The 21,079-nt window shown below is 34.5% G+C and overlaps 1 long non-coding RNA gene across 2 annotated transcripts; it reads right to left on the minus strand.

Annotated features, from left to right (window-relative positions):
- Window positions 1-12,557: 12,557 nt before the first annotated feature.
- LOC131646149 (uncharacterized) lies at window positions 12,558-16,833 on the minus strand. Of its 2 annotated transcripts, XR_009297317.1 has the most exons (4): window positions 16,136-16,833; window positions 15,329-15,422; window positions 15,019-15,219; window positions 12,558-14,928 (listed from the first exon to the last, which is right to left on the minus strand). It is a non-coding gene; the product is annotated as an uncharacterized LOC131646149 (long non-coding RNA). The 2 variants fall into 2 exon arrangements; XR_009297316.1 differs by lacking the exon at window positions 16,136-16,833 and having other exon boundaries at window positions 15,329-15,642.
- Between the last annotated feature and the right edge of the window lie 4,246 nt (window positions 16,834-21,079).

The raw sequence follows: 21,079 nt of genomic DNA on the forward strand, positions 1-21,079 counted from the left end.
TATAGGCATGGGATATTCGTCCTTAGGAGTAGCTGCATTAAGGTCACGAAAGTCTATGCATACTCTTAATGAGCCATTCTTTTTAATTACAGGTACTATATTAGCAATCCACTCAACATACCTTGTAGTTTGGATAAATTTGCACCGTAAGAGTCTTTCGACCTCTGCTTTAATCTTCGAGTGAATCTCTGGCGCGAATCTTCTGGGAGTTTGCTTTATGGGCTTCTTCCCTTCTTTAATTGGTAATTTTAGTTCGACTAAATCCCTTCCTAGACCAGGCATCTCATCATAGTCCCAAGCAAAACAATCTCTGTTTTCTTTCAACGTTTTGATGACCATTGCTTTCAATTCTGGTTCTAGTTTCGCGCTGATATATGTTATCCTTTTTTGATCATTGTCTCCAAGATTTACTTCTTCAAGTGGATCTTGGGCCAACATCTTTATATTCGACGCCATTGGGTCTTTTTCGAACCCCAAAGGTTCTTCATCGTATATTGCATCTAACCTTTGGTTTGGTTCTTTTCTTATGATCTCTTCGTCTGGAGTCGTGTGTTCAGGGAGTTCGACACTCGCACGTATCTCCAATTCTGTTATTCCTTCTTTGGTTGAAACTGCATCCATCTTTGTATCTAATAGTTCGGCTTCGAGAGCCGCCTTTCTTTTGTTCTCGGCCACATAGGCCGAAATCTTTTCGAAGAACGAAGACTCAGACATGATTACTGTCATCGTCCCAGCCTGTTGGCCGTACTGTCGGATAATTCTCCAATGGTGCTGTATCTGGTGGACCATCCATGATCTCTCTATCCCATTGGAATCCATTTGGGTGTAAAGTTAAATAGTATAATGCATTTTTATTTGGGGTATACATCTCTTCTGCAGCATGACAAGGGCCTATGTTTGCCAAGTTCCTGTCGAAGTTGTTTTTGTTCATCTGGTTGACCTCAGCCATGTAGTAACTCTGATCACCTTCAATATTCTCCACTATACCATCTTCTCTCCAAATCGTCACCCTCTGATGCATTGTTGAGGGCACAGCTGCTACTTCATGAATCCATTCCCTACCAAGCAAAAGGTTGTAGTTTGCCTTTGCTGGTATAACCATGAACATGGTTGGCCTGGTAACTGAGCCTACTGTCAAATTGACTTGAACAACTCCCAGTGTTTGTCCTATTTTGCCTTCGTAGTTAGATAAAACCATGTTATGTGGCCTTATATCCGTATCGAACATACCAATTCTTTTTAGCATGTATTGAGGCATTAGGTTCACTGCTGCTCCCCCATCAACTAGGACTTTATTTATGCCCACGTTCTCAATCTTAGCCCTGATATAGAGTGGCTTCAAATGATTTCGCATACCCTCATCAGGCCTTTCGAAGAAAGCATTCTGTTCTTCTACTGCACCGTTATTCAGCACATAGTAACACACAGGTTTGTGTTTTGTCATTTCTTCGATATCAGCCTCTTCACAGTCTTCTACTTCAGTTTCCTGATTAAACTCGTGAGGGAGTACAGAGACAACATTGCAATTCAAGTTTATAGATGACACTCCATCAGAATCAAAATCATTTGTCATTCTATCCTCTTCTTTCCAAGAATTTGAACGCATCTTGTCTTCTTCATCCAAGAGTTTTTCAGCTTCGAATAATCTGCGTTCTACTGGAGGTTTGTTTGACTTTGCCCCCTGGTATGGGGCTTGGTTGCTACTAGACTCTCCAGCTTCTCTTGGCCTGTATTCCTTCTGAGCCTTTTTCATTCTCTGACGCCTTCTCCACTGAGACCGAGACATAGGATTTCTTCCTTTATAATTTTCCAACCGATACGCCTCTCAATTTGGTCTTTGGAATTGTTTTCTATATGCCATTGCATTTCTTCCACCTTGGTCCCAACTTCGCCATTTGTTGGTTCTTGCATCAGCTTGTACCCACCTATCCCTTGGCGCATCTGCAGGGATTTTGAAAGTCACCCTTCGAGTTCTGGGGTGTGGGCTATCAGGCCTCTTTGTTGGAGTCTGTGTGTCGAAACCGTACAGGTTAGGACGCAACCCCTGAGTTTCTTGACTCATGTAGCAATACACACGTTCGAATGATCGTGCTAGCATTTCGTCATAGACTGCCCCACATCTTGGGCAGAGAGCAACTTCAGTGTTTTCTTTGTGGCATCTGACCAAAAATCCTACCAAGCTTTCCTCCATCTTTGGGTACAGTTGTAGTAGGGGATTTGGCTCTCTTCCTGGGTGATCCCACCTTTCGCGTCGAACCCTATCGAAGTTGGCTTCGACCCTTCGATTCAGCATGATCGAACACCTTGGACACATCCATTGCTTACCACCATTTCTCTCGTGGCAATTCCAGAGATATTCTTTGAGGCTTTCGGTTCTTGGAGGAACTTCGATGCCCCCATTTCGCCTCGTCAACCATGTCTCTAGTTCGCCAAATTCAGACACTGGTCGTCTGGCGCTAACCATGTTAACCGCTGCTGGAGGAACTTCAGAGATCTGAATTTTCCGGAGTTTCATCCTGAGGTCTTCAGTGGCCTCACTGTTTTCTTCAGTTATTTCTGTCTTGGGAGATTCTTCAACAACAGTGTTGAAGACTGTTTCACCTTTTAGGCTTTTAGTAGCCTGCTTTCCATTGAACATTGCTTTAGTCTCCACAACCTCGACTTCAGAAGCCTCCACCATGTTGATATCTTCTACCTCACAGAGGCTAGCGTCAGCAATGTTTAGGGGATTGGTATCGACCCTCATATGACTCTTGGTTTTGTCAGCAAACTTCAACCTTCCATCATTGAGAGCATTTTGAATTAGATCCCTGAAAAGAAAACATTGAGAAGTTTTATGGCCTAAAAACCCATGATATTTACAAAAACCTCTTTTCTTCCGTTGTTCCAACGGAGGAATTTTTGAATTTTGGGGTAGTATCATTTGGCCATCTTTTACCAATAAATCAAATATTTCATCACACTTGGTAATGTCGAATGTATAAGTTTTCTTAGGGAACCTATCATTCTTATCGTTTTCCACTGGGTTTTTCCCATTGGCAGGATTTAGCAATTTGCAGGCGTAAGGTGGCGCCTCTTTCAATTCAGCTAGGTCTATTTCGACTTCTTCAGGGCTATACGAGTCATTGAAAGACTCATCATCAGCGTCCTCGGCTTCGACGTACGCTATTCTCTCTTTCTTATAACTTTTATTCGCCCTAACTTTTTCTGCCTTCAGTCGTTCGACTTGTCGAACCCTATCTGCTAATTGGGCCATGTCCCTAAGGTATTGGGTATCTAGTTTCTTTCTTATTGAATAATCTAGACCACCTGCAGCCATTTCAACAAGTTCATGCTCTGGGACTGTTGTAAAACACCTTGATTTCAACAGACAGAACCTATTTAAATAATCATCAATTGTTTCTGTGAATTTTCTTTTAACACTGGCCAATTCTTTCAAACTTATCTTAGTTTGACCCATGTAGAATTGCTCATGGAAAAGTCTTTCCAAGTATGCCCATGCATCTATCGAATTTGGTGGCAAAGTAGTAAACCAAATGAAGGCATTTTTTGTCAGCGAACTAGGGAAATATTTGATCCTTAAATCCTCGTTTCCCGCTAAGTCTCCTGCTTCTGTCAAATATCTAGCAATATGTTCCACCGTTGACTCGTTCGTTTCGCCTGAAAATTTTGTAAATTTGGGTACCTTAGTGCCCCTAGGCAATTCTGTCTGCATGATATAATCTGATATAGGGGATGTATAGTTTGGACGTCTAAGTCCCGTACTAAGGCCATTATTAGCCATAACCCTTTCTATCATGGCAGTTAAGTTATTTTCTGTAGCCAGATTTTCTCTTCTGACTCTTTGAACAATCTCATCTGGGTGTTCGTTCCTACCCACAATCCTTAATCTGGGTCGCTCCTCCTCCGTTTCTTGTCGAACGGGGACGGTTCTTTGATTTGAGGCTTCTAAGTTAATTATTGGAGTTCCTTCGAACATCTCTGTTCTTCGTGAGGGGCCTACATCCCTAGTGGCTGTCCTAGATGACGGAACTATGTCTTGTACACGTTCTAAAATGGGCCTCTCTTCTTGATTCGAAGGCTGTTTGTCTTTCCTTTTAGGTGGCGTTATTCCCATGAATTCTGCCATTCGATTCATTTGAGATGATATCTTTTGGAAAGTCTCCATGTTTTCTCTATTTGTAGTAGTAACATTTGCCATTAGTGGGCTTAAAACTGAAGTCAATTCTCTGGCCAAAACCCCTACCATATCATGGTTGCTTGCATCCATTTCTTGTCGAAATGCTGCTTGGTTATTTGTGGTAAAGTGAGGCATCTGGGTAGAGAAACCAGTGTTATGTGCACTTCGACCCACTGAACTAACATTTGGTGAAAATGTCGCATTGTTAGTTGGGGCATATATAGGTCCTGCCCCTCGTACGCCTGTTCCATATTGGTATGGCATTCCGTATGGATTATTTGGTCTCCATTCGAAAGCAGAATTCGCGCCTTGACCAAACAAATTGTTTGCAGCATTTGTCGAGGCAAACAATACGTCCTCTGCGCTTGTGGATGAGGGTGCGGTTGTCGACGCTGAAACTGGAATAGTCCCTGAAGGTCCTGTATTATTTTCAGGCATAGTCTGGGAATTATCTGCAGGTCTCGATCCATTTGGACCCGTTGCATCTCGTGTTTCTTGAGTAGAAGTCGAATTTGCCGCTCCTGATCCTGAACCTTGTGGGGGATCTTGATTACCCCCTGCACTGGCCGTAACGACCATTTTCCTGTTGTACCTTCGTTTGGGAATCGGTTGTGCACTGTTCTTTAATTTACCGTTCCTAAGGTTCATACAAGATCTTGATATTGTCTAGACAAAAATAAAGCACTTGATTAAAACAATCTGCTTGACACTGTCCCACTGGGCGTGCCAATTTGTTTACGGTGATTTCCGGTAAACAACCGCTAGTCTTCCAAACTATAATAAATATGATTTGGTTACTTGCAGGATCGACTAGATTGATCCTAGGACACATAGTCAAGAAGATTGTCATCAATGTTTATTCGAACCATATCCATTATTCGTCTTCTTCAATAAGCGTTGTTCGATTAACAGAACAAATAGTCTTGACAATCACTTTGTTGCATATAAATGTGACTTCAACGAAAAGATAAGTGACATAACATAGAAAATTAAAAGGACAATTGAAACGTAAAGAATCTTAAACTGCAGAAATATAAAAGACTTTGAAAGTAAATAGCATGAAAGTAATTCGAAAGTAAATGACATTAAAGTAAAGATGCAGAAACGTAAATGGCAAGAAGTAAACGAAATGCAGTAATTCTGAAAGATATTTAAAAGCAAAGGATAATACACATGTATTAAAATGGTGGTGTCATACGTACATTTTCTCAGCGAACTCTTTCTCTTAACGCTTGATACTTGAGTAAATATGTGAGTGATTTGTACAAAATGAACACACAGAATCCTAACATTAAGACTCCTATTTATACTAGTTTCGACCTTAACGGTCCTATACTAATCTGCTGCCGCGTTTCTCATAAGGATTTCTAGCGATGCCATCTGTTACTGGACAGTTACGAAACCGTCTTCGAATTTCAAATCTTCCCGCCTGAGTCCGTCTTCGACGCGTGGCAGTGCATTAAACAAACACTACGAAAAAACACGCTAAGTAGTAATACTTGAATATATTTACAAATTCGTCTAAGTCCCCGAAGACACATACTTTTCACTAGCTTTCAGTATTCATTATCTTCATAGTGAACTTAGAAATATTTACTCTCGAAGCATGACCATCAGTAGTCATTCTTTTATTTTTAAGGGATGGCCATCAGTAACCATCTTTCCTTCGATTTTCTACCTCTTCGAAGGATAAATACTTCAAAACGAAATCTTCAGCTAACAAGGACACTCATATCATTGATCTTTCTCAAAGGCATTATTTCAAATCAGTAATCGAATTACTGACCGAAAACATCCTGAAAGTCCAATCCATATGAGTGTAGCTTCGAGTATCAACCAACTTCGGTCGGAACCAAAGCCAGCCACCTCGCTACTTTCTAAAAGGCCAAAGTTTAGTTCAACTAAGGTTCTGAGGGAAAATTAGTGCTTAATGACACTACATGGTAGTCAAATGTTTCCTCGAGTCGGATCCCAAGGAACATCGGAACAAATCCAAAGTGTGGCACTAACGATGGCCACCATCTCAACCATAGCGGTATACGCCGTACAGTCTCCTTGGTCTCTTGCCATATACCTAAGGTACACTAGATCCGGGTGTAGGATCTTTCACACAGAAATAATCCCAAAACAAAACCCTTTAAAATAAAGCAAACAAAACAATCAATTGAAAACATTTAAAATGAACTAAGCCCTAAGGTAAACCCCTCTTAAAAAATACTCCCCAGCAGAGTCGCCAGTTCTGTAACTTGGTGGGAGAACTGACTTTATCATTTCGCAAACAATGTGTTGCGGTGAGCAAGAGTCGCCACCGACTTTTATTTCATCCAATAACTCGGAAGGGCAAAACGAACAGAAAAAGGCCTTTTTAAGAAAAACGGGCTCGGGGGGTAGATTATGAAAAGGGAAGGTGTAAACACCCTTTTCATCCGTATTTGTCTACGGGCTCTTAATTTGCTTAGCTCATGTTTGTTTGTTTGTTTTGAAAAGAAGTTTAAGGACTTTAGCTTAAAAGCGTAGCCTTAGTCTTTGAAAAGAGAGGTGCGAAAAGCTTTTTTAATTGAGCTAAGCATATTAAGAACACTACCCTAAGTTAGTCTTTTTCTATGCTTTTTACTCTTCTAAGAGAGATAGGGCTATCCTTACCATTTGGGGTAGGTAGTCCTATTGATTGGATATGCGGGACAATCGAAGGGTCATCGGAGGTCGTTGAAGGCAACAAGTAGAGGTACCTTTAGCAAATTCGAAGGGATAATCATCGTTTCGTAGGCAACCATTCGAGGGACTAGATCATATATTCGTAGGCAACATCGAGGGTCATCGAGGGACTATGATCTTTGCGATGATTTTTAATCGTCGGGACTTTTGCTAATGGGTACTTCTATATTCGAGGGACGCGACCATTATTTATTTGTAAGGCAACCAAGAGGGATGTACCCTAGAGGTGAATGTGTGCGAGTGTGTTAGATTCGAGTATTTAATCTTGTATTTAGGTTAGCTAACGTTTGATTTCGTTATCTTGCCATACACATCTAATTACTAACAGTTAAATATGTACAGAAATTTAAAGTGCGGAATGTAAAGTCCTACGCTATTACATGGCTTCGGGATGGGGGTTACATAATAAGGAGGTGCAGGAAATAAAGCCCTAATTACTATTACAAACCCAAAAACGAAAATTTAAAACAGAAATAATATATACAAAATTAATGAAAATTGCGAATATCCATAAGAAAGAGTCTCAATCTCGAGTGGTACCTCGCAAAATAAGAAAGCGTTAGTACGGATATATGTATAATGATGATGAAACATGATGGATAATACTCACAAATATTAATTGCATTTAGCGAAAGAAAAGAATGACTAAAATTTTTTGGTATTTCATATGACAAAATAAAATCTAATTACCCTAAATTAATAAAATATTTTTGTGTTTATATTATTGTGAAAATATAACCTATTTTTAATATTTTTGTATTTTTAGTTATCGAAATATCTCAAAACAACTAAAAGTTAACAAAAACAAACCAAAAAATAGATGCTGGCCCATTGAACATGCAGGCCCAAAACACAAATTACATAACCAGGGGGGTTTAAATTACAGGCAGAGGTGTATGAAATTTAAATCAAATTGGGCTCAAAAAATCTGTTTGGCCCAAGACACTATAAGCCAATAGTAACGGGGTTATGTCAGTAGATAATGGGTGTGGTAAAAGCAAAACGGATTGGGCTTGATGTGTGACATAGCAATCAGTGAAGGCCCAAGATCCTCAACATATTCACACAATAACCAGATTTTTATAACTTCAACTAACACTAGTGTGTATACCCGTGCGAGGCACGGGACACAAGGGGACGCATAAGGTATTAAAAAGTTTGATTATTATTTTATTATTTTTTAAAAGGAAAATAAAATATCAAATCCAAAACTATTATAGTTTATTTATTAATTAATAATTAAAAATTTATTAACAAAATTAACAACAACATAGTTATTTGTAATCAACTATCATACATAATAATAAAGCAAGATGAGTTTTTGGGCAATTTTGACAAGTGTCATGCTCACATCAATTCTCATGTTTTACAAACTTTCTAAAAAAGGAAATCTTTTATTTAAAAAATAAAGAATTGTTTATTGATTATTTAAGTTTTTTATTTTATTTATTAATTGAAGGATAGAGAAGGATTCTTGATACACGTAAAAAATAATTACTTTTTATAGGGAAGGATACGGGGAATACCAAAGAAATTGATATTGAAATACATACAGTCAGCAGACTTTTTCTCCCTCAACCAGTTAATTTTTCCTCTTCCACAGCAGTCAGCACTACACCTATCTTCTGTGCCAATTCAATTTTTTCCTTTTTCCCAAACCCTGATTTCAAATTCACATCATCAATGGGAATTTCAAGAGGCGATTTCAATTGCTGCTCATCAATGCTTTATGTTTCCCAGGTAATTGATTTATGTTGATTTCTGATAATTTCAATTATATAAATAGCAATAATTTCTTCTCCCATTTCACACTGCTTTCTATCAAAATTAAGATTCCTCTTTTCTTTTCCTCTCATCATGTCGACAAACAAAAGAAGAACAACACAAATAATTAAAACACATGAAGAAATTACCGTATGGAGGGCAAACGACGGTGGTGTCGTGAGGGTTGGAGGTGGATGTCGAGGCGGCTTGCGGTTGGCGCGTCGTGGTTGTTGCGATGGGGTAGCGACGCTTGAGAGAGTCCAGTTGCGGTTCTGAGTAGTGGTCCATGGTGTTCCGGAAACGCAATGGTAGGATCAAATTTGGTGATGTGTGGTTTCGGATTCAAGTGTGGATTTGCTTCTTATGTTCTTGATTCTTTCTTTCACTGGTTGTGATTTATGTTATATTTGCCTAAAAAATTGTTGATTTTTGAATTTACAAGATAATGGTTAGTGTTATAATTATTGTTAATGGAAGGTTCATATGAATGATGTCGTGATTGTTGGGACAGTTTTGTGCACACGTTTATTGTTTGATTGAAGGTTGTTCGAGAGGAAAATTTGATTTTTGGTTTGTTGATGTTTTATGACAGGAAGGTTTTATTGCATTCCATTTGATATTGTGGTAATTTTGCAATGCAAATTACTGTCTTTCAAAGTTTCAAAACGTTGCAACTTAACTTATTTGTTATTTGTGTTTGCTGCAGTAGATTTTTGTTATTTGAATCTGAAAAATTCAGGTGTTAGCCCAAAAGTTATTGTAGTGCTGCATTTTATTGATTTGTGCCGTATTTTTAACAGTGGAATGAAACAAACTTAGATATACTTCTGAACAATTGTCTGAGGATTTTTTTTTTTTTGGTATTCATTAAGATGGTTTATACTGTACATAATTGTATAGGAAAGAAAGTGCGTATCAAGTAATACTCATCATGCATGACTAATAGGAAAGAAAACTTCCACAACAATTATAACTTGACGATGCATTTTTTAATTTTTTTTATTAAAGGAATAGATATTGGTGATAATATTTACATATTGAGGATGAATTTGATTCTTTATGATCCAAGCTTTCCATTTAAATTTTAGAGAAGACAATTTCAAATTGCGTTGTGTTTTGTAATGGGATCTTAATTTCTTGGTATATAAATTGCGGAAAAAATTTAGAATTCCCAAACTATCTGTTATTACTTAATTGCTTTTGGATAACCATTATTGATTTTTTTATTACGGTCATATTAACATGCTAAAATATAGCATATCTTTATCTTCTAATAATATATTATTCCCTACAAATATTATTGCCAATTTGACTGTCAATTATATCAAATTATATTTATATATAATCATATAAATATAAATATAGTAAATATTATGTAAATATATAATATATCTTTCTATATATTGCACCGTTTATGAAAAAGAAATAAAATATTATGAACTTATAATAAATAAATCAGCTAATAATTAATATATAATAAAATCATCAATTGATTATAATATAATGGATCATATATAGAATTTTATTTAACTAAAGATATTATCAAATTGATCTCTTATTTATTATGTTTACTCATAATTTAATATTATTAAAATATTCCCTATCAAATATCATATCTAGGGAATAATAATTTAAAATGAAATAAAAAATATATCTAAAAAATTAATAATTTAATTACCTATTGAACCATTATAATAGTATAGAACTTTTGCTTTAAAAAAATTAATGCTTTTATTTTTACCCAAAAAATCATAATTATTTCTATGGAGGTCATCTTTAAAATAAGATCATATTTATTTATTTCATATCGATCAACTTTAAATATCGTTTTAATTTCTTAATTGATATTATATATTTAAAGACTAAATGATTTTTTTGGTAACTTAAAAAAAAATAACAAATTATATTCTTTAATAAATAATTAGACAACATGATTATAAAATAATATATTTTTAATAAATAATTATATTGTTGATTATAAAATAACTATATTATTATTGGTAAAAGACTTAAAAACTGCAAAAAAAAAAATTATCTTTTAAAAAAATATTTGAAAGTATTATGGGTAATTATTATAAGATAAGTAGGTGTATATTTTATCTCTACTAGAATTGATTGCCTTATTTGTAAAATATTAAAATAAATTATATAATATTTACGATATATTTTATTTTAATTTTAGGCATATGCAATTCAAATAAAATAGAGTATATTTTTTAAAATTGTTCTATTTTACTATAAAATAAATATATTATTCGTAAAAGACCTAAAAAGTCCAAATTAGTTGAAGTTATAAACTAAATATAAATTAATACTTTATGTTGTATTTTAATATGAACAAGAAAAAAACAATACCATAAGTTTATAAATGATGAAATTAAATCTGAAGATGACAATATCATTTTGTTTCTATGAAAATTGATTCAGTCAATTAAGCATCATTTATTTTATTAATTTATGAAAAAACATGAGATAATTATGATTGGTGAATAAACATATTTTACATGTCTACCAGTATTTTGTTTGTTTTAACCATTTTAATTTTTCCAAAATATAACTCACACAATCTCTCTTCATTTCAAAACAATCTCTCTTCATTTCAAAAAAATAAATAGATTTATTGAAACACACAAGTAATATCATCATTATTGCATACACCAATTACGGTTGATTAAGCAACTATCGATTAATATATTTTTTATAGAGAAAATAGTAAATAATAACAAACAATAATACTAATAATCATACTGCTTGATAATATAATACTTATAGACAAAAAAAATAAAAAATAAAATAAAAATAGGAAATGTTTAGAATTTAATAAAATAACTTTTGATTTGGTCTTTGTTTTTTAATTGGTGTTTTTTTTAACTAATTAAATAAGATCTTAATTAAAAATGAAGTCATGTAGGGCTCTCTTTTATATTTTGCAGATTTAATTTTTTTTCGTTTTTATTTTAATTTGATTTTTATTTAGTTGTGGATATTCATTAATTAAATAATAATTGGATAAAATAATTTTTTTTACCATGGACGGTTGTTTTTTTTTGTTAAGTTTGTTTTTTATTATTTTGAAATAAAATAAAAATTAAATCTTTTTTAGATTATTTGTTGTTTTTATTAAATAAAATTTAAATTTAGTTAAAACAAATTTTAAAAAAATATTTGAAGGAATGAGGCGCTCCTTCCCTTTTTATAGGATAGTTTTTATTTTATTTGTTATTCATTTAATTTAATTTAGTTGATAAATTTTAATTACTGATTAATAAATAATAATAGCTTTGGATTTAGTTTTTCTTTAAAAATAAATAATAAAATCATAATCAGTCTTTTTAGAACCTGAGCGCCCTTTCCCCTTTTATCTTTTGATTAATAAATTAGAAATGGCCAAATCATTTTATAATTTACAAAAAATTTAGTTAAATAATTTTTTTATGTATACTATTAATAACAACAACATTTTATGTATACAATAGTAATCTTACTATAGTTAAAATTTATAAATTATAAGTGTTTTTAAAATAGTTTTTTTACTTAAAAAATATTTTACCCGTGCCTCGCACGGGTCTAAGTACTAGTATAATTTATTTCATTTTCTTTACAAATAAGACAATTAATTCTAATAGAGATAAAAAATACACTCTCTTATCTTATAATAATTATTTATAATATTTTCACTTTTTTTAAATAAATAATTTTTTTTGTTAAGTCTTTTACCAATAATATAGTTATTTTATAATCAGCAATATAATTATTTATTAAAAATATATTTATCTTAGAAGCATGTTGTCTAATTATTTAAGAATTATAATCTATTTATATATAAAACCACTCATACATGATACGTGAAAAATAATTAATTTAAATTTTTTAAATCATAATATTTATTCTCCAAATTTTTAATTTCAACAACATATTATTTTAACAATAATGGTACTAAAATTTCAACCACAGACCATTTAAAAATTAAAGAAAAATTAGTTAATGTATAATATGAATATTTAAATCCTAATAAACACAAATACAAAATAGTGTGATAATGCATAATAAATATATTTAGAGAAAATATCACTACAGGATTTTTATAAATTGTCAAAAATCTCACTATAGACAACATTTATAGTGTACTCACCCATAATTTCCAGCTCCAACTTCTGAATCTAAATAATCTAAATAATTATGTAAAATCTATTTTAATGCCAAGTTTCTGACCAATAGAAGAGTGTGTACGTAGAATCTATTTTAATGCCAAGTTTCCAAACAAAAGTAGAGTGTAGATTATATCGTAGAATCATTTAGTTGTTCAATTTTAGAAATAATGTTAGGAATTATTTCCTAATTATTAATAAAAAAATTTGACGTGTATTTTTACTTAAAAGTGATAGATATCTCATAATAGGAAAATACTGGTTGCATGAGCATACTTATGTAAGACAGACTGAATATATTAGTATAAAATAGTACGCATGTATCCTGATTATTGGACATCATAACAATAATTTATATTAATAGTCATAAATACAAACATCAATAACATTAAGCTGCTAAGAAGAAGAATTCATATATTATAAGATCACCACAGTCGTCACACATTGCACAAACAGAATCAAACAAATAATCATCTATTTTCATAATCACCGTATTTTCATTAATCCCTAAAAGCCTTTACTTGAACATTTTTTTTAATTATACTTAAAGAGTAAAAGATTTTTTTGGGCAAAATATCACGAAAAATTATATTAAAACTCTTTTAACAAAAATGAGACATGTGTAAATCAAACATAATTAATGAAGAAAAGGAAATTTGAAGAGTAAACAGAATACAAATAATTCATTACTTCAATATGTTATGACCGCATACTTATTTTCCAAGAGTAAAAAGCAGAGAGAAGGAAAATTGAAGAAAAGAAAACTTAAGAGTACACAAAATACAAACTATTGGTTACTTAGATATATTATGACTACATATTTAGTTTTCAAGAGTAAAACGCAGAGAGAAGGAACGTGGAAAATATTAACAGAAACAAAGTTTAACCAATCAACACTAATTTGCAATATTCAAACTGTTAACAATAAAGCCCTGATCAAGATCATGCACATGTTATTTTTAAGCTAGAAATCTCATAGATTTATGGCTAACTCAAAACAAATAAGGATCATATAACCCAATTAACAGTTTAATACTGAATAAAAAGGTAGCAAAGTTATTAAGTTTGATGCACTCCTCTTCCACTCAACTAACAATGAAAACCAATGATATTGACATATCACTATTAGCCATTCACAAATTACTGATAAACACCACTCTTTATGAAGTCTCCTAAGTCTCGCCAGATATCCCCTATTCAAAATTCTACTTAAATACATAGCGTGGGCTTGAAAACCAAGAGAATAAGCCAAAAACATCCACGGAGGGCTACAAAAACAGCTAATTAAAATCTTCTTTGTATCAACCAACACATGAACACAAACGCCGTCTTCGTGGCAATTAATTTAAATTATTACAAAAGCTACCTTCTATAACTAAAACTCATTGCAAACACGACATAAACACAATTTAAATAAAAAAATCAACCTGTATTTTCAATGATTAAATTTCAATAGGGAATTGGGGAAGAAGAAGAAGAAAAAAACAGTTTCCTTGTTCAACACCATAATATATTTGAGAAAGAAAATACAGACCTTAGACCAAGCAAGTATATCTTCTCTTCTAGTAGCTTCACCAATCAAAGGCATGAGATCCAGTAAATCCTTGTGTGAAGGTTTAAACCCATAACATTCATTTAAAAACCATCATAAAATGCACTTTTCACATAAGCCATCACTATTTAGCTTCCGAAAAATGAAAAATCAAGAAAAATACCTAAAATCTCTATCCTTACACAAGTTACACCAAAAAGAATCAGTAGATAATCGAGGTTATCTCTTAACACAATCAAGGAAGTAAAGCGTAATTAAAACAATTTTCACAGTATCCTTAAAGCTTTTCCGCAGTTTCTGAAGCTTGATCCACCTTCCATCCTTTAGTAGTAAGTAGCAACACTACCTCACGTTTTAAACCAGAAAGATCAAACTTCCAAGCGGTAACCTATATGAAAATTTTCTGCAATCCACTCTGCAAATTCAATTTGAATTGGTGTTTGTGGTCCAAAACGCTCCAGTATTAGCGGTGACACCAAAGGACTTAAAATTATAAGCAGCTCCCTAACGAATCTTATTTTTAAATTGAGACAGCAGAGCTTTCTAACCGAAGCTTGGATTTTGTCACCCTATAAATTTATAAACAACAAACAACAAAAATTATTACAAAACCATATAATATAATTGACCAAGAACAATTGAAGGAAACAATAACTAACCTTCTCATCCATGAGAACCATTTCCATCAGTAAAAAACTTTTGTTTCGCATTCATATCTGGAACAAACCATAACTGAATAACTCGAACAACAACTTTCCAGGACTCCTTTGCAAGAGTAATTTACTTAACAAAGTCATGTCCTCCGGAAGCCATTCAAAAACCCGGTTGAGAAACTTGGAGGAGAATCCATAAGTATACCACTAAGTAACAAATTCAAAGTTGGGTGAGATTGTGTTTCAAATTAGTCTTATTTATATTATTAAATTCATCATGAATCAACATATATCAACATAAAAATCAATTAATTACCTGGAAAATCAAATAGATTGCATTGATGATTAGATGAATCGGGATTGGGAGAAGAGAAATCAATAATGCCATTGGAAGTGGACCGGCTGATAAGCTGCATTGAAAAACGATTTTATTGAGATACCGATGTTGGAAGTGAAACCGATCGATTACTCTTCGCGTTTCATCTGTATTCGGCCGAAAACATTGCTTATGCGTGTACCAAAGAATTTGAACCGACACGTGAAGTGGTTGTTTTAAAGGCCCAAAAAAAGAATCTAAAACGACTGAACCTTTATTAGTTTCGCATGGCCCAATTCCATTGTATAGTTTTTAAACCAAATAGTAAACAAAATAAAAATAAATGAAAATGACAATTAGCTTAAACAATACTACAATAGTAATCAATGCCTCAATATTATAATAATATTTTAAATATTATAAATAAAAATATTGTTAATTATAGAAAATTTACTATTAATAGCAAATTTAAAAATAGTAAAGATCCTATATGATTGACAAATGGCAAACTTGCCAAAAAACTCCTTTTGCTTTATTATATTTTATGATTTTATGATTAAAACCAACAAATATATAATTTGATTCAATTAATTCACATAAAAAAAATTAGAAAAGGAATTAGGGATTGGTATCGAAAATCCTCTTCTTCTCCTTCATATTTCACACTCAATGAAAACAACAACAACAACAATGGCCTCTCTTGCATCAACCCAACAATCAACAACAATGAACTTCTAAAGCCTAACAGTCAAACATTCTATTTCTGCAAATGGATGACAAAGTGATTACGTTAAGAATCGAGATTACCGTATGTTTGGATCTGTAGACAGCAGCAAGTGAAGGGGATCGCGTGGTGCTCTTGTGATGGTGTCGACGCCGTTGATTCGTTGGTTCTGAGTTGCGTGTTGATGATGGCCGCGAATGGGAGATCAGAGGAGTTCACGCAGAGAAGGGTGATTTCGTCGCGTGTGTCTGTGGATGCGAGCGGCTGAAGCGTAGGATTCGTGGTTCTCGTTCTAGTTTCTCCTTTTGGATATGTACTCTTTGACAACCTGTATACAAAACTGGAAAACAACAATAATATATTCCTCTCTTCTGTTATTTCATCTGCTAAAGAATTAGAACATTGTTGTTATTGGGTTTGAAGATTTACAGGTTTTAGTGAATTTTAATGTTGTGAATGTAAAAGGTTTTATTGTTATGTTTGAAGGAGATCACAGTGGCATGTTGTGTACGTGAGATTTGTTGTGGTTTTGTGGTTTCGAACAAATTATATCAAGGAGGGTTAATGAAAATATGAAAATTGGCTTAATGATTTACATGGTGTTGTAGTGTGAATTTGTTTGAAAAAAAAAATTGTGACATAGGTTTTGAATAGATTGGTGATAACTGTAAGGTTTGTATTCGTCCAGAGTGGAAATTAGTAGAGTCAGTAATGTTTGTTTTAAAAATAGTTAGATGGATTAGACAAAAAAAGGTTAGATAGACCTGTGTTATATCTTGTAAAAGATGGTTTATAATGATAAGTTTATGGTTTATATACACGTGACTATGTGCTAATAGGGACAAATGTGTTAGTGAAAAAACATGTTCATGAATGGACTGTATGGAAATTCAATGGTGATTTGTTAGATCTGTTGAAAACAAATTGTATTGTGAATAAGCTAAAAAAAACATTGTTATTGTTAATGCAAAGATTCAATTTTAAGGAAAAAATAAAATAACCATCAGAAATCATCATTTGGTTTAAAATTGAACAATAAAAATAAATCGGGGGGCCTCATTTAAAAATCATCGGCAAAAAAATAAAAGAAATTGAAAAATTTTGAAAAAGAAATTGAAAAGTGTATGAGGAAAAGTTTGTGACAGTGTTTTTGAAAATTGTCGGTGAAGGAAGTTTTTTTAGAAAATTGTTGATTATGAGAGACTGTGTAAGTGAGAAAGTTAGAGAATTGTTGATGATTGTTGATGAAGAATGAGGGTGAGAGATGCTCTTTTTATAGACTGGAATTTAGGTCAAAACAAATTGAACCCGTGACCTTTTGTTTGCAAGCCTTACTTCCTAACCAATTGTGCTATGTTATTTATTTGAAATAAAAAGCCAATTGAAAGTATATGAAGCATCAGTCAATATTTTCTATTTATTAAAATATAAGCAATTTAAGTGTAAACTACTATATTTCAAAATAGACGTTAAATCAAATATTTATAGAATTCAGGATGTCAATGTGAATGAATCCAAGATTTTATAAAAATCCAATTTTGAAAATAATTTCGAATTTTTCTTTTAAAAGTGTGGGCAAATTTTGGGGTATGACACTAAGCCTCCAAAGGTCAAGCAGCGGAGTGTGAATGTAACTCGTTCACCTAAAAAACACAAAACAAACAGAAACTAGTTAGCCGAGCTACGGTACCTCTGATTCCTCAAAAAGGATACGTAGGCAGCGGGGTAGGGCCCGTGCGAGTATAACTCTTTCTTTTTCCTACATTTTGCATGCATTTTAGTCCAGATTAGCGCAGTTTACTTACACACCCATAGTTTTAGACACAAGCGTGGATACCATCGAGTACGATGGGCGCGTGGGGTGCTAACACCTTCCCCTCGCGTAACCGACTCCCTTACCCTTTTTCTCTAGTCGTGAGACCGTTGTTTTGTTTTTGTGGTTTGCTGGCATTCTCTTCCTTTTTAGGATAAATATGTTAGTGGCAACGACTCTGTTAATTTTCGTGGTAGCGACTCTGCTGGGGAAGTTGACCTATTGCGGGTCCGGACTTAGCGAGTCGATCCTAGCGCTTATGTGTTTATCTTTGGGTGTTTTACTACTTTGCATATTTGCCTGTTTGCATTTCATTCTATCTGCGCTTTTACTTTTCTGCATCATATTCTGGACTGTCTGGATTTCTATTGGTGGGTGGGTGTTACAAGAGGTAAAATGCCCAATACCCAAGCTATGTGTGAACCATAGGAACCCTAGGATAGAGTGGGAGCATGGTTTGTCTCGAGGTGTACGCCTCGGGATGGATTATGTGATCACGAGTAGAGTAGTGGTTTCAAACAGAGGTATTATCGTCACCCGCATCCGCGCTGTGATGGTGCTTACCTTCGGGCGGACCATATACTGCATTTCATGACCTTACCTTGGTCTAGATTTTACCCGTGAGTGGGGCGGGAATCAATGATCATATAACAGGTACATTGTTGGTGACGGCTATTCTCGTTCGTGGGTTACCGCTGTTCTCATTCGTGGGTTACCGCTATCCTCGTTCGAGTGTACTATTGGTTCCTGATCGTGGGGTACTATGGTTCTTGTTCGAGTGGTAATCTGTGTTCTATTCCAATGTGCTGTTGACTATGGGTTTTGGTTCCATGGATTGACATTCTATGTTCCGTGTGGTATACCATTTGGGGCCGAACTTTTGACTTTGTACTATGTGTTACCGGCAGTCCAGAATGCCCGGTGGGCGGCAATAAGCCCCACCACTTTGCATCATAGTATCTTTATTTCCAAAAGAAACGCAAAAATATATATATATATATATATATATATATATATATATATATATATATATATATATATATATATATATATATATATATATATATATATATAACAAGCATTTGCATGTCATGTTTTTCAGGGATATTTAAGAGTTCATTCAAGCTGAAGATGGACACTCCCACTGATACTGTCAAAGAAGCGAAGAGACATACGCACACCTACAGCTTTTTCCGAGAGCCGTTGACCGCCTTAGAGGGTTTGAGTTCGCTAATGACCGCTTTTTGCTTGAAGAGTTTCACAGATAATTATGGGAATATTCTGACTTTGTTGGAGACCGTGGTTGACACTCCTGCTTTGCAAACTTTGATACAATTCTATGATCCTGAAATGAGGTGCTTCACGTTCCAGGATTACCAGTTGGCTCCGATATTGGAAGAGTACTCCATTATTCTTAATCTCAAGATAAGAGACGAAGTTCCGTTCATCGATATCCCTAAGGAAGTGAACTTCAAGTCGATCGCTGCCACTCTTTATTTGAGCATAAAAGAAGTATCTGATAATTGGAAGTCGAGTGGAGTCTCGGGGTTCCCTTTGAAGTTCTTGGTAAGAAAAGCTTAAGAGGAATTTGGGAAAGAGAATTGGAACGCGTACAATGCGTTGCTCGCTGTGGCCATTTACGGGATTGTGATGTTCCCAAATGTTCCCAATTTTGTGGACTCGGCCGCGGTACACATTTTCATGGGAAAGAATCCTGTTCCTACATTGTTGGACGATACTTATTATGCCATTCATTCGCGATACGAGAAAGGTGGTGGTGTTATCACTTGTTGCCTTTAGTTGCTGTTCATCTGGTTCCTCTCTTTGTTACCCATCAAAGGACCTTTTGTGAAGACAAGGGAGATACTCAAGTGGACCCAAAGGATTATGTCACTTAATTCTTATGATATCCAATGGCAAAGGTACCGAATTTACATTTTCGAGGTGATCGTTGGGTGCGGTGAGTTCAATAATGTTCCGTTGGTTGGTACTAGGGGTTGTATCAATTACAATCCCGTGGTATCTTTGCGTCAGTTAGGGTATACCTTGAAAGACAAGCCGTCAGATCATTTGGTAGGGGAGACGGTATATTTTGAGAAGGGGTCGGATCCGAAAAAATTGAGAAGGATAGTTGTGGCTTGGAAGAAGGTCCGTAAGCATTACGGAGTTCATTTAGGGAAGAAAGAAGCGCTTTCTCTGACGCTGCATGTTGAGTGGATTGTGAAGCGGGTCGGAAACTTGTTGCTGCCATATGACAGGGTTGCGCCACTTCAAAAGCAACCTCCTTTGATCCTATCGGATTTTGTGCCAACAGAACTTTACAAGAATGCTTTGGTTGCCAACTATAGGTTGCACGAAAGAGAACAAGAGACCAACCTGAAATTCTTTGGGGAAAGAGAGGCAAAGATGAGGTTAATGCACCAGCTCAAGCAAGTCAAAGGCGTAAGTTCAAGTCAGGCAAGTGCCCAAAGACGTCCTTACGAGTTGTTAAAGGAAGATTTGCATCGCAAGCAGCAGGAGTGTCTATAGTTACAGAGGTCAGAGAATAGTCTCAAGAGGCAGAAACTGGATTCAGATAAACAGCTAGCAGAAGAGAAGGCCAAATCTGCTCGACTTAAGGAAGAATTAACAAGACTCCGAGCCTAACGAAGAGGAGATGGATGAGCCCATTCGGCTTTCAGACGATCTTAGTGTTGCTGTGGAGTGGATTCGTTTGGACCGTGGTGTTGATTTGCTGTTTATTTTTTGTATTTGTCGCCCATATCCAGGATTGTTGGATGGGGTCGCATTTTGATACTCTGGATTTCTTTTGTACGCCTTATGAATACTTTGTGGCACGGTTATGTGTTTTTGTTTGTACGAACTCAAATTCGCAGTTATGTTTGAATGAAATATGCTCTGTTTGCTGAAGTATTCTCGTGTGATGATCATTGTTCAATTATATTCTGTATCAGGGTTTCTATGTCCTAACTGAAATTGGGATGAACTCTTGGATACTTGAAAATTGACAAACATTTCATGCATATCATTCATATGTCATACATGTCATACATTTGCAGGTTTTGTAGGTCTTATATCTTATGTCTCGCTGTTTTGTTATCAAAAGGTGTTCTAAGACGACAATTCATTCATATCCAACTCGAAGCAATCAGCGAAGACAGATGGAGCAAATACAGGAGCAGATGGCTGAGATGCGAACTCAGTTAACTGAACA

This window comes from Vicia villosa, linkage group LG2, assembly GCF_029867415.1.
Source record: "Vicia villosa cultivar HV-30 ecotype Madison, WI linkage group LG2, Vvil1.0, whole genome shotgun sequence".
Taxonomy (NCBI): domain Eukaryota; kingdom Viridiplantae; phylum Streptophyta; class Magnoliopsida; order Fabales; family Fabaceae; genus Vicia; species Vicia villosa.